Source organism: Dromiciops gliroides, chromosome 5 (genome assembly GCF_019393635.1).
Source record: "Dromiciops gliroides isolate mDroGli1 chromosome 5, mDroGli1.pri, whole genome shotgun sequence".
NCBI classification, from domain to species: domain Eukaryota; kingdom Metazoa; phylum Chordata; class Mammalia; order Microbiotheria; family Microbiotheriidae; genus Dromiciops; species Dromiciops gliroides.
The window spans coordinates 291,448,290-291,461,980 of NC_057865.1; positions in this window are offsets into that span (position 1 = coordinate 291,448,290).

A 13,691-nucleotide genomic window follows, 5' to 3' on the forward strand; every position below is an offset into this window, starting at 1 on the left:
TAAGTAAGATAGGGGCAGCTAGGTGGTGCAGTGGATAGAGCACCAGCCCTGGAGTCAGGAGGACCTGAGTTCAAATCCAGACACTTGACACTAGCTGTGTGACCCTGGGCAAGTCACTTAACCCCAATTGCCCCACCAAAAAATTTTAAAATTTTTAAAATAAAAAATAAATAAGTAAGATATGGCTCCTGCCCTGAGGAAGCTTACAGTCTAGTTGGTGACAGATACAAGGACATGGACACCTTTTTTAATGCAACAGCACTGTTTAGAGAGAATCTTCCGGAGGGAAAGATCAACTCAGAAATTGGATTCAATGAACATTTTACTCAAGTTTCCTGCTCTACACTATGTTAGGCACTATGGTAAGGTGAGAAAACTGAATTGGCCTCTGTTGTTCAGTTGTTTTCCAACCCACTTTGGAGTTTTCTTGGCAAAGATATTGGAAGGGTTTGCCATTTCCTTCTGCAGTTCATTTTACAGTTGAGGAAACTGAGGCAAAACAGAGTTAAGTAACTTCCCCAGAGTCACACAGTTAGGAAGTATCTGAGGCTGGATTTGAACTCAGGTCCTCCTGACTCCAACTCCAGCTCTTTATCCGATTGTATGACACCCAGCTCCCCTGAAAAGTCCCTGCCTATCCTCACAGGGCTTACATTTTACTGTAGGGAAGGGGAGAAGAACGTGTACACAAATAATTAAATACAGAATATATAAACAATAAATATAAATGGGAGGGTTTCATTTGCAGATCTTAAAGCAGTCTCTAAATTCTTGTTGTTGTTTCTGACTGGGGAGATCAAGAGGTCTTCCCAAAGGTGGTCTTTGACCTGACCTGGCTTTTTTGGTCTATGAGGTACTGAAAAAAAACCCACTAAATTCCAGTTCTATTAGTTACAACCTTTATGGTTTTGAGTAATAATGATAATAATAGTAATATGTAGCTAGCATTTATAGAGCATTATCAGGTTTGTGAAGCCCTTTACAAATATTATCTTAGTTTATGCTCACAACAATCTGAGGAGGTAGGTGCTATTATTTTCTCCACTTTATAGGTGAGGAAACTGAGGCAGACATCGGCTCAGTGACTTGCCCAGGGTCACATGGCTACTCAGTGTCTGAGGCAGGATGAACTCGGGTTTTCCTCACTCCCAGTCTAGCACACTTGTCCACCGTAGCTCCAAGCAAGTCACTGTCCCATGCTGGGCCTCAGTTTCCCAATCTGTAAAATGAAACGGTAGAGCTGGATGATCTCTAGATCCCTTCTTGCTCTGAATACTATGATGTTGTGCTGGAGGCTGGAAGACGGGATGGCATTTTAGCCAGTGAGGGTGGTGGGGGAGGGGGAAAGGTGAACAAATCTGTGGAACCGTGAATTTAACTGGAATGAGGAAAGCCAGGCGTGCAAGTGATGAGTAGAGGCTGATTCATTTGTAAGTCCCAGGAAAAGCTTAAAATTCTGCAAGAGGAATCAATTATCGGGAAGACTTTGCCTGCCGGCATCACAAAATTAGAACCATAGAATTCTTGAGCTATTTCCAGGTCATCCCCTCCACACCATATCAGGTAAGTGATTGGGGGAAGAGCAGGACAACAGAGAGAGCACCTATGCTTCAGCACCACTGCTTTACGTGGAGTCCAAGGACCTGGGTTCAAATTCAGCCTCAGATACTTCCTAGCTGTGTGACCCCAGGCAAGTTACTTAATTCTGTTTTGCCTTAGTTTCCTTAACTATAAAATGAAAGTGTTGAACTAGATGGCCTCTCAGGACCTTTCCAGCCTCCAAATCAGGATTCAGATTCTTTCCTCTGGGACTAAATCCCAAAAGGTGAATCCCTGTTCCACAAGCCAATCCTTTTCTTTTTTTTTTTTTTTGAGGGGTGGGGGTGGAGCAATGACAGTTCAGTGACTTGCCCAGGGTCGCACAGCTAGTAAGTATCAAGTGTCCGAGGTCAGATTTGAACTCAGGTCCTCCTGAATCCAGGGCTGGAGTTTTATCCACTGTGCCAGCTAGCTGCCCCCAAGCCAATCCTTTAAACATTAGTTAGAGGTAACAGGTCAGAAACAGCATGATCTAGGAGATCCTACAATGGGCTTGGACTCAGGAAGACTTGGTTCCCATCCCTTTCAGCCAATTACTAGCACGGTGATCTTGGGCAAGTCACTTAATGTTCTTGTTCCTCAAGGAACACCCTAGGACTTGTCTCTTACTAAGTCAGGGGCTTTTAGCCTGGGGTTCACAGTCCATGGGCAGATTTTAGGGATCCATGAACTCAGATGGGGAAAAATATACCTTGGTTTTCATTAACCTTTCACTGAAATTTAACATTTCCTCCAATTATTTAAAAACATTCTGAAGAGGAGCCAGGGGCTTCACCAGTCTTCCATAGGGGGCCAGGGCACACAAATAAAGGTTGAGTCATAGAGTGTATGATCTGCTTAACTGAGGGATATCCCACGCTGGGAGCTCCCCATTTGAAGAGGTCACAGGTTCTTCTAGGATTCCTGTAAAGACTCATTACTGGCAAAAAACGAAGAGGAAAAGAGATGGTACAACCTCTGGGAAGCTAAACACCAACTCAGCTCTCCCGAGTGATAGGCCAGGTGTGGTCCTACCTGAAGGACAGGAGTGGCCTAGTTGACTGTTCAATTTGGGGGATCGGAGAGACCCCATAGCAACATGGCCAGCTTCAGGGACAAGTGGACGTGGCCCCAGGCATCTGCAGAGTTAGTTGAACACAAAATGGTGACCAAGAGATGGCCACAGCAGGAGACAGAAAACAGAGAGAGCTGCTATCAGATCCAGAAGTCTGGCCTCTGGATGGGAGGGCTCCTGCTCTATGGCTTTTCTTTCTTGGTTAGGTCTCTAGCCATGCTGAAAGGAGAGGGAATTGGGCCACTCCAGACACTGGGGCCATAGGGGCGAGGCCAGTGGTGGAGGATTCTCACCCCCAGCATCCCTTTGGGTTGAACACTCACATGAAGGTGATGCCACATCTTGGTTGTTGCCTGCTCTCCCCTCCCCCAATTTAATTTGACAGTCAAGCCAGGTATTAAATGCCTACTGTGTGCCAGGACGTGTGCTAGCTAAACACTAGGCATCTAAAGACAAAGAAGGAAATAGTCCCAAAGAACTTCTGGAACCTTCTCAATGGACAGTTTTCCCGAGAGTGCAGAAATGGCCCACCCCCACAGGCCACAAAAGTAGGGACCTGCACCTTATTCTGAGATGGCCAAGTGAGACACGACAAGGGGACTGGTGGGGGAACCTCTTTAGGACACAGGAGTCAAACAGATTTCTGGGCAGGTGAGACTGAGCTGTGATTACGGACGAGTGAGTGCGGTCTTCTCCACCAGGGACAAGCTGAGGTACTTAGTTCCCAAGGATAGGGGTTGAGGATGTGCTTGACATAGCCTTATCCTAAATATGTTTCACCTGTATAATGGCTAGGCTATTGCTTGTCTTCTCAGTGGGTAAAGGAGGGGCTGGAGGGAGAGAATTTGGAACTCACCATTGTAAATGAATGTTAAATACAAATAAGTAGATTTTTTTTAAAAGGAAAAGAAAAACAAACCATGAGGCTATCTTTAATGTATGCTCGTTAACCCCTGGAGAGGGGTTGAGGAGATGGCGTCTGAGGTCCTTTCTACCTATGATATCTCCAGGCCTCAGTTTTTTTAATCTGTCAAGTGAGGGGCTGAATGAAACGAATGCTTTAGAATTCTACAAGAACCTGAGGCTGCAGGTTCAAGGGAGAAAGATTAATGGTGAGCACATACACATAGGCTTCTTCTGTCATGCCTCCTCCAACTCTTTTTTTTTTTTTTTGGTGAGGCAATTGGGGTTAAGTGACTTGCCCAGGATCACACAGCTAGTAAGTGCCGTGTCTGAGGCCAGATTTGAACTCAGGTCCTCCTGAATCTAGGGCGAGTGCTTTATCCACTGCGCCACCTAGCTGCCCCCTCCTCCAACTCTTAAAACAATCCCTCACATCTTTATAGGGTTTCACAACTGACCAAACAATGCTTTCTCGCATATTGTCTCAGCTGATCCTCTGGGACAGGCAGGGCAGGTCATATTATCCCCATGTTACAGGTGAGAAAAATGAGGTTCAGAGAGGGGAAGTGACTGGCCTAAGGTCACCTGGCTGTGTCCTCAGACCCCCCAATCCAGGGCTCTTTCCATGATTTCCCTACTATCTCTCCTGCCCAAACCAAACCAGGAAATGAGCCAACTTTGAGGCAGGGGCCAAATAGCCCACACAAACCCACACTGCTTAGATGGCCTTAGGGTCCCACGTTGTGCCTCTCCTTACCCTTCCAAGAAGCCCCGGCTGCACCCAGGTCAATGCCAGACTCCCAGCAAGTCACTGTCACCCGCCACAGGTTTCCCAGGCTGCCAATTACCATCAGGTCAGGAATAAAGTGTTATTCTTGGTCATTTTCCAACTTGGGTACCTTTTCTTGAAAGGTCCAACTTTCCCCCTGGGCATCTGCTTCCCCAGCTAAGCCCTTGTTCCAAGGGGTTGCTAGGTGACTGGCATTCAGCTGCTGAGCTCAAGTCTAGGGGACTTGTCTCCGTGGTGGGTGCAGATGAGTCTGGCTGGGGAGAGCAGAGATGATGGCGGTTCAGGGGAAGTACTTGGATTCATGTTAGAAGCCAGTCCTTGGACCCCTGAAGGGACAGCCAAGTGGAGTCAGGTTTATAGAAGGTAAGGAAGGTCCTAAATTACTAAAGTGCGTGTGTGTGTGTGTGTGTGTGTGTGTGTGTGTGTGTATTTGGGGGGGCACAGCAATGAGGGTTAAATGACTTTCCCAGGGTCACACAGCTAGTAAGTGTCAAATGTCTGAGGTCATATTTGTACTCAGGTCCTACTGAATCCAGGGCCGGTGCTTTATCCACTGCCACCTAGCTGCCCTGTGTGTATTTTTTTAATGTAAGAATTAAAGTATCAAAATAACAGCCCTGGAAACATGAGCCTGCATTCACTATGGTAGCTATGATAGCTCATTTGGGATCCCTGATGAATGGGCGAGTTCAATAAAATCCCCAGCTCTCAGGGGCAGCTAGGTGGCATAATGGATAAAGCACCAGCCCTGGATTCAGGAGGACCTGAGTTCAAATCCAGCCTCAGACTCTTGATACTTACTAGCTGTGTGACCCTGGGCAAATCACTTAGTAGATCTCTTTCACATGACTTTCCACCTCAACCCATTCCCCACCCCCCATCTTGGACTTATGAAGTTGATTTTTTGGACCCTTGTATAAGACTTGACATTTATCCTGATTCAGTTTTATCTTATTAGATTCAGCCCCAAATTCAATCCAGTCAGGATCTCTTGGGGTCTGGACTTTATCATCCAAACCAATCATTACCAATTTTACCTCAGCGCTGTCATCTGAAAATGTCATGAGTAGATGGTATCATCTACTCTTTTATCCAAGTTATTGATGAAAACTTTAAGCAGTGCAGGGCCAAGCACAGATTCCCGGGGGCATTTCTTCCCTTCAACCAGTCCCAGATCCCACAATTGTCTGTCTAGCTAATACCCGGAACTGTAACAAGCAGTTTTTGGCCCAGGGGCAGCTTTTGGTTACTAAATGAGGAAGCTACCGACGAAGGATGGGGGTGGGGATTGGGCAGGGTAGAGCTCACCTTGCAATCATGATGGGAATTTTTCTCTATAACTCAATGCCAAGCCCCGTTGTTTCTCTACTATAGAAGATGGGAAGGGGTTGTCAGAACTCTCTTCATTTTGCTACCCTAGGTCAAACGCCATCACATCACATGCCCTAGTTATAAGCCCATACCTTGCCACCTCTTCAAGAATCAAGTGAGAGAATGTGTCAAATGCTTTGCCCTCCCCTGATCCAATAATCCTACTGAAATTGGAAGTGAGGTTAGTTTAGCATGAGTACCTTTGATGAATCCATGCTAGCACTTTGGAATCGCTACTTCCTTTTCTAAATGTTTCTGTATATCTGGGAGCACAAATACCACTATAAAGAAGGGTAAATCTAAGTCTTCCTTCTGTTGGCAAATTCATCTTGGAGGTGGTGTGATGTGTCTATGTATGTATATATGTGTGTATGAATGAATGTATGACTTTTCAAACACTTGCTATATGCTAAGAACCAGGACTACAAACACAAGAGTGAGACAGTCCCTGCACCCAAAGTCATTCTAATGGGGAACAGGCTAATGGGCAGACAAGGTAGGGATTTATGGGCTGGAAAATCACAGAGTTGGCAGGAGAACAATAGGCAGCCAATAGACACACCCTTTCTAGAAGTCCTTTTGGTCAGAATTGGATTACTCTTCTCAGAACCAGAAGTGGAAAGAGAGCAGGGTAGACAGGGGCCAGTGAAGATGAAGGGCAAGATCCCAGCAGGGGGACAGTTTTAGAGGGATTTAGAGTCAGACAGATCCTAGCTCAAACCCTATCTCTGTCCCCTGTGATATGTGCAAGTCCACTAATATCCCTAAGCCTTATTTTCCTCATTTGTAAAAAGAGGGAATTGAGCTCGATGCCCCACCAGCTTCCTTCTGCTTTTGATCTGGGCTGATATGACTAAGGCCCCCAAATCCCCCCTCTCTCCCCAAAGTACTTCTTTCCCTCAATACAGGGCAGAGTAAAAAAAAGTGGCAGATTTAGAGTTGGAACTCAAAGGACCCCTAGTGCTAATCCCTGCATAGCTCCCCCATTTCATTCCTGAGTTTCTATCCCCAGCATCTAACACACAGCAGGCACATGGAAGACTTTGAGTTAAATAGAATAGGTAGGTGCTCAGTACGTGTGGGTTGATGAACCAGTGGCTGGTTTTGTGTCAGAATCACCATTTTGGAGAGGGAAAGCCAACTAGACCCACTGTCTCATCTTCTAACTTAAGGTCACCCCAGTAGCACATCAAAGGCCTCACAACCCTGAATTCAGGCAAAGTGATCACTTTCCAGCCAGGGATCAGATGGGACTCTCGGTGGCTGAAGTATACAAGGCAGGAGACATGGGAGAGAAGCAAGGTCCCCAGAGGTGTTGGGTGCAACCATCAGGAGGCAGGGATTTCCAAGATATCCAGCAAGGGAGAAAGAGAGTCCAGGAAAGGGAGAGTCAATCTTGGCCAGTCTGAATCTGTTCCCCGCCCTTCCCCGCCCCGTTTGAGACTCATTCCCCTCCCCGTTTGAGACTCATTCCCCTCAGCCCTCCCCTGGACACACTAAAAGCTTTCCTTTGTACCAGACTGATCAGCCCGGGGTTGCAAGGAAGAGATGTGGAGCTGTGTGACCTTGGACAAGTCCCTAAATGGCTTCTTGGTTCTAAATCTCTGATCTGATCTTCAACTGAAAGCAAGAATGAGCTTCAGCTGAGCTGGTCTTTGCTCTCCCAGGAAGCCCAGCCTCTCTCTGACCCAGCCACGTCAGCATAAGGAGGCTGGAAGTGTGCCAGAGAGCTTTCTACATGATCTCTCTGGGTCTCTCAATGACCCTTTCAGGGAGGTAATGAATGTAAGTTCCATTGCCCTAATTTTACAGGTAAGAAAACTGGGGCACAGATGGGGGACGTCATTTGTCCATTGTCTCCCAGGCACTAAGTATAACTGGTGGGATTCAAACCCAGGTCCTCTTGATTTCAGGGACAGAGGTCTATCTACTACACCACCCTGTCTCCCAGGCAGCTAGGGGGTGCAGTGGATAGAACATTGAACTTGGAGACCCAAAGACCAGAGTTCAAATCAGCCACTTAGAAAAGATCCAACCATTCTGGAGAACAATTTGGAACTCTGCCCAAAGGGCTGCAGAGGGGCAGCTAGGTGGCGCAGTGGATAGAGCACCGGCCCTGGAGTCAGGAGGACCTGAGTTCAAATCCAGCCTCAGACACTTGACACTTACTAACTGTGTGACCCTGGGCAAGTCACTTAACCCCAATTGCCTCACTTAAAAAAAAAAAAACCCAAAGGGCTGCAGAACTGTGCATACCCTTTGATCCAGCAATACCACTGCTGGGTTTCTATCCCAAAGACATCCCCCAAAAGAGAAAAAGGCCTAAATAAAAACTATTTATAACTGCTCTCTTTGTGGTGGCTAAGAATTGGAAATCATAGGAATGCCCATCCATTGAGGAATGGCTGAACAGGCTGTGGTATGTGATGGTGATGGAATATTACTGTGCTATAAGAAATGGCAAGCAGGGTGATTTCAGAAAGGCCTGGAAAGACTTGTATGAACTGATGTATAGTGAAGTGAGCAGAACCAGGAGAACGCTGTGCACAGTGGCAGCAATATTGTTGGATGAGGAACTGTGAATGACTTAACTTCTCAGCAATACAATGATCCAAAACAATCCCAAAGTTCTAATGATGAAGTATACCATCTACCTCCAAAGAAAGAACTGATATTGATTGAATACAGCCTGAAGCAGGCTTTTTTTCAGTTTCTTTCATTTTTTCTTTTTTTCAAGTTTTCTTGTACAAAATGACTAATATGGTCATGTTTTACATAATTGCACATGTTTTTTTAAAAATCAGTCACTTGGGGCAGCTAGGTGGCACAGTGGATAAAGCACCGGCCTTGGATTCAGGAGGACCTGAGTTCAAATTCAGCCTCAGACACTTAACACTTAGTAGCTGTGTGACCCTGGGCAAGTCACTTGACCCCAATTGCCCTGCAAAAAAAAAAATCAGCCCCTTATTAGCTGGGTGACTGTGCAAGTCCCTTAAATTCTCTGGTTCAATTTCCTCATCTCTAAGTTGTAGGATTGTTGTGAGGGTGAAATAAAAGAAAAATATGTAAAGTGCTTTGCAGACCTTAAAGAGATCTTTATATGCTGCTGATAATGATGAGGTAGAGGACCATGGGGAGACAAGCCCTAGGCAGGCTGGCTGAGGGAATGTGGGAGAAGAGGGCCCAGGAGGGCCAGTTGTGATCACAGGAGAGGAAGTGATGTTGGGAGGTTTTTAAAGCTTACAATGCCTGTGTTTATTGGTTTCAGAACTGGATCTTTTTCCAGAATTTAGTCCAACACCCTCCTTTTGCAGATGTGGAAACTGAGACTCACTGGGAGTAAAGAATGGGATAAGAGACTTGCCCAAGGCCACCCACCTATTAAGGAAAAGAGCCAGGACAGGAGCCTCCCACTCTTCTCCCTTCATTGTCTCTTTTACTAATTTTTTTACTATATGATTATGTGATTTGCTATATGATTTTACTTTTTTACTTTATGATTATCAGTAATCAATCAGCCCTTTAGTTAATGAGACAACACGTGAAAGTGATTTGTAAACTACAATGTGCTCTATTTGCCTAGAGATGAGGAAGTTGAGGCCTTGAAAGGGTCATTTAGGGGCAGCTAGGTGGCGCAGTGGATAAGCACCCGCCCTGGAGTCAGGACGACCTGAGTTCAAATCCAGCCGCAGACACTTAACACTTACTAGCTGTGTGACCCTGGGCAAGTCACTTAACCCCAATTGCCTCACTTAAAAAAAAAAGGGTCATTTAGCATTGCTTTAGCGAAGGAAACGGATGGGTTGCCTAGTCCGACCACCTTGTCTCACAGATGATGAAACTGAGGCCCAAGGGTGGTTAAACAGGTATCTGTCATGTCTCCTTAGGGATGCTGAGCAGGAAAGCTGTCAAGGTAGCAAGCAACCACTTCTATTGTATCTATGGTTACTTCCATCTTCATGTATTCTGTTCTTACAGTAGAAATTCAGATGTTTCAGGGGGTTATCTGGGGCCAGCTTCTCTATTATATTCATCATGTCAAGTCCTATCTACATAGGATGGATGGATAGATGGATGGGTGGGTGAGTTGGATGGATGAATAAATGGATAGATTAATGGATAGATGGATGGATGGATGAAAAAGTATTTATTAAACACTGTACTAAACACTAGGGATTCAAATACAAAAGTGAGGCAGTTCCTGCCCTCGGGAAGCTAACATTCTAATGGGGAAGATGACTTAGGGAAACACGGAGATGGTGAGAGGAGCCCTGGGGAGTCGATTGGCACACCCTTTCCAGTACCAATGGAAGAGCTGATTTGGTTGTGCTTCCTGAACCAAGAAGCAGGTGGAGCAAAACCAGGACAGGCTGGCTATAATGGGCTATGAGATGAGCATACAAACCTCCTTAACTAGGGCCTCAGGGCTGGAGTCCTAGAGGTAAGAAAAGCAGGGAGGGAGTTGTCAGGATCACGGACTTAGAGCTAGACCAGATCTTAGAGGGCGTCTTGTTCAGCCTCCTCATTTTAATTATCGAAAAACTGAAGCTCAGAAAGGTCTTGATTTAGCTGAGGCCGCACAGCTAGTTCCAGGGCAGAGCCCAGCTTCTTCAATGCCTAATCCAGAACTCTTTTTCCTGAACTACTGACCCTCCTGGCTGCTCTGTGATGACAACCTCAGATCCGGATCAACCTGGTGTCAGCCACTGGCCCATCGTGGTGCCCCCCTCCATGACCAGTTGCCCTCCCTCTACTCCCTATGGTTAGCTCCCCCAGCTGGGTGAGCTCCAGTAATTCATGAAACTTCTCTGGCCCTCTGTCTCCTCCTCTATTAAATGACAGTCTTGGACTAAAGGCCTCTGAGGTCTCCTCCAACTCTAAATGGAGGGCTCTACGACCCTGAGTTCTAAACACTTCCCTTCAGTACCGACGGGATGACATTGCCCCTCTGTAGCTATAATGAGATGCAAATGTACTTGAGCAAAGGACGATTTCACTGGGAGACTCGGAACGCCAAAAGTTTTATAACAGGAGCTTGTGACACTAATTGCTACAAAGGGGGACAACCTCCCCCACCCCCGCCACCAGTGGGAAACTTATTTAAGGCTGTAACATGAGGTGGGCTATTTAGGGAATCAAATTACACATGAGGGCTGGGGAAAGAAGAGCGCGCGGCGGATGAGCCCAGCTACAATTAATGTTAACTACAAGGTGTCAGCTCTGTCGAACACACACAACCTGAACTACCAGGACAAGGAAGGAGGAGAGCCAAGGGGAGGGGGGAGGCGGCTGAGCGGGGCGCGAGGCGGCTGACGGGAAAGGAGCGGGGAGACGTGTCACTTCTTGGGAGGAATGCACCCCCTCCTCAGGGAAGGTGCTGCAACCAGAGCCTGAGATCTTGGGGAGGCCGGGCCGGTCCACCCCTGGCTCCGGGTAAATCCGAGGCAGGACCAGCTAGCTCAACCAGTGAGGGAGCCAGGCTTTTGTTTTCCTGCAAGAGAAGTGACTCCCAGGGCTGCAGAGAACTCAGCTGGTGCGGTGGAAAGAACGCTAGATTAGAATGTAAGCTCCTTGAGGCCAGGGATTATTTTTGCTTTATTTTTATCTTCCCACTGCCGTAGTAAGCAATCAATGTGCCAGTCACCAAAGTCCAGCAGCTGACCCACTCACAAAGAAAGCCATCAACACCAATGATAGCATCTCCCTCTGGAAAGGATAACAAGCTACAGCTAGGAGGTACACAGAGGAGAGTGTAAGCTCCCTGAAGGTAGGGTTCATCTTAGTTCTGATTATATACCCGTGCCTAGCACAGTGCCTTGCAGATCACAGAGGTTCAATAAACATTTTGTTATTATTATTTGGGGGGGGGCAGGGCAATGGGGGTTAAGTGACTTGCCCAGGGTCACACAGCTAGTAAGTGTTAAGTGTCTGAGGCTGGATTTGAACTCAGGTACTCCTGAATCCAGGGCCAGTGCTTTATCCACTACCACCTAGCTGCCCCTTGTTATTATTATTAAAAGAGCTCTGGACTTGACAGAAGAGTACTTGTATTCCGCTCTCCCTTCTGTCACTTACTAGTTGTGTGACCTTAGGTAATTCACTTAACTTTCCTGATACTCAGTTTTCTTGCCTATGAGAGGGTTGGCCTAAATGGTTTCTGAGATGCCTTCCAGATCTAGGCCTATGATCATCTGATTTTCTCCCTTTCCCCTCCACACCTTTGTGTAATGGCTTGGTGGCCTAGTGGATACAGCACTGGGCCTGGAATCAGGAAGACCTGAGTTCAAATCCCACCTCAGACACTTAGTAGCCATGTGACCCTAGGCAAGTCACTTAACCTCTGTTTCCTCACCTGCAAAATAGGAATAATAGGGCAGCTAGGTGGCTCAGTGGATAGAGCACCGGCCCTGGAGTCAGGAGGACCTGAGTTCAAATCCAGCCTCAGACACTTAACACTTACTAGCTGTGTGACCCTAGGCAAGTCACTTAACCCCAGTTGCCTCACTGAAAAAAAAATTTTTTTTAATTAAAATGGAAATAATAATAGCACCTACCTCCCAAATTGGTTGTTAGGGTCAAATGAGATAATATTTGTAATGTGCATAGCACAGTGCCAGGTACCTCAGAAGTGCTATGCAAATGTTAGTTATTATTATTCATTTATTTATTTATTATTGAAATATTTTGGGAGACAAAAGGGCCAAGCAGGTATAGAATAAGAGAAGTGAGATTAATGTAATCTGAAAATCTCTTAAAACAAGAAATTCAAGTAGTACTTCAACAACTGACTCAAATCATGGAAATAACTAAGATTGCATTGAACCCAATTGGGAGCTGCTAAGCTCTCTTCCAGCGGAGGCTTCTCAACAGATGGAATTTGTTTAATAAATGTCGGTTGAATGAATGATGTTGGGGGAGGGGGAAGTTGGTTGGAGAGAAGAAGGGAGAAAGAAGGAGGGAGGGAGAAAAAAGAAGTGAGAGGGAGAGGGAGAGAGAGAGAGAGAGAGAGAGAGAGAGAGAGAGAGAGAGAGAGAGAGAGAGAGAGGGAGAGAGAGAGAAAGTGTGTGTGTGTGTGTGTGTGTGTGTGTGTGTGTGTGTGTGTGTTGCTTCCCAGTGCTCAAACACATATTTTGAAACACTAATATAGTAATCAGTCCTCTGGCAGCCTCTATTACTGAAAACACACACGTGCTTTAAATTAAAATGGGAAGTCTAGTCAGCAGCCCCATGTACTATGTGGTTGCATTTATGTTTAGCTTTTTCAAAGGGAAATCTGTGATGCTGAAAGGCCTTGGGTTGGCAGCCCCTGGAGTCCTTTACCCCCAGAATATGGATGGATTGGTCTGAGGAGACAGAATCAATTACCCTTTAGTTAGCTTATTAAGTCCCAAAGTAAGGCAAGTGAAGCACAGCATCACAGATTGGGTGAGAAGGGAACTTAGAGGGCAAGAGTGACCCTTTCATTTAAAAAGGAAGATGATGAGGCCCAGAGAGGTTAAGTGACTTTCCAAGGTCGGACAGATTGTTAAGTAGAAGAGGCAGATTTGAACCCAGATTCTGACTCCAAGTCCAGCATTCTTTCAACTACCTCATGCTTTGAGGGGCTGTCCCCTGCTACTAGGGAAAGGTAAAGTAGGTAGGTCAGCCTTATCCTGGGGCCCTCATTCAGGGACATCAGAGAACCCAGGTCAGCCTGAACCAAGTCATGCATCTCTAGCCGAAAGTCAGAGACCATTTAGCTAACATCTTACAGGGGAGGAAACCGAGGATGAGTTTCCTGAAATAGCATTTAAACTCAGGTCCTCCGGCTCCTGAGTCAGGGTTCTCTCCATTGTGCTATGCCTGTTATTGTTGTTGGTCCTTCCTTTTGGAAGGGGGCCAATGACATAACTGATGATGTCTTGACTTGCCCATGAATTGGATTTGCCTTTTTTAATATATACTTATATGTGTCTGTGTTGAGCATAAGCTCAT